At 40.2% G+C, this 1,372-nt stretch overlaps 1 non-coding gene across 1 annotated transcript; it reads right to left on the reverse strand.

Moving 5' to 3' along the window:
* Window positions 1–965: 965 nt before the first annotated feature.
* On the reverse strand, window positions 966–1,072 carry LOC141663178 (small nucleolar RNA R71). Its single transcript, XR_012551261.1, has one exon. It is a non-coding gene; the product is annotated as a small nucleolar RNA R71 (small nucleolar RNA).
* Window positions 1,073–1,372: the final 300 nt, after the last annotated feature.

A 1,372-nucleotide genomic window follows, 5' to 3' on the forward strand; every position in this document is an offset into this window, starting at 1 on the left:
AACAGCTCAAATTTACAAAATAAAACCAGAAGATTCAAGATTATTGATAAGTGGAATTTATATCCACTCAGAACGCTTCATTTCGGCTTAAGTTGGTGTTTTGGACTCAAGTATTTGGTATTTTTGATGTGTTCTTGTGTTAAGTCATTGCTGGACACTAGTCAGAAGGAGGAAAAGAGTTTTTTCAATATTTTTATGCTAATAAGAGGTCAGGTTAGGAGCTTTACAATGATTTTATGCTGATAAGAGATCAAATTTTGAAGGCTGGACCATTCTCAAATTAAAGAGAATCTCGTTATCTTCGCGTGGACTATTGAATCGCCCAATTCTGATGAATAGAACTCAAGATACGGCCAAAAGAAGAAACTGCAGAAAATTAGTGGTCGTTAAAGTTCACTGACTCAGATTCTTTTACTTTCACGGTTTACTTGCTTGTGTTTCAGGTACTCGATAGAGCGTGTATGCGAACACGTTCTCAATCTCTTAAGGAAACTATTGAAGAAGTGGAAGAAGAAGTTCTTGAAGAAGTTGATAAAGTTGAAGAAGAAAGTGAAGAAGAAGAAGTAATCATTATAATGGGAGATCCAGCAGCAGCAACGAAAGCGTTGAAAGAGTATTCTCAACTAAAGATCATGGACATTCAATCGAGCATTGTCAGGCCAGCCATCGCGGTTAATACCTTCGAGATTAAGCGTGGCACGATCGAGATGGTCCAGAACTCAGTTCAGTTTGGGGGTGCTCCAACAGAAGATCCTAACATGCATATTAGGGACTTTATTGAGATCTGTGACACTTTCAAGTTTAACAATGTCTCAAAAGATCCTGTGAAATTGAGGCTTTTCCCATTCTCTCTAAGGGATAAGGCTAAGGGCTGGTTACACTCTCTACTGGTTGGTTCGATTGCTACTAGGGAAGATCTTGCTCAAAAGTTTCTCACTAAATTCTTCCCTATGGCAAAGACAACTGCAATCAGGAATGCTCTTACTCAGTTTGCGCAGCAATCAGGAGAATCTCTATGTGAAGCTTGGGAGCGTTATAAGGAGATGCTGAGAAAGTGTCCGCATCATGGAATGCCCGACTGGATGGTGATAAATTTCTTCTATAATGGGTTGGGAGCACAGTCGAGACCTATGCTCGATACAACATCAGGTGGAGCTCTATGGGCTAAAAGCTATGAGGAAGCTTATATGCTGATCGAGATGATGGATACAAATGAATATCATAACCCAACCCAGAGAATGCCACTGGGCAAGGTAGCAGGAGTTCTTGAGGTGGATACAACTACGACTATCACTGCTCAGCTAAAGGCGATAGCTATAAAAATTGATTCTTTGGCCAACTATGGAGTTAATCAGATAGCCAGTGTTTGTGG

The sequence above is a fragment of the Apium graveolens genome, chromosome 5, assembly GCF_009905375.1.
Source record: "Apium graveolens cultivar Ventura chromosome 5, ASM990537v1, whole genome shotgun sequence".
NCBI lineage: Eukaryota > Viridiplantae > Streptophyta > Magnoliopsida > Apiales > Apiaceae > Apium > Apium graveolens.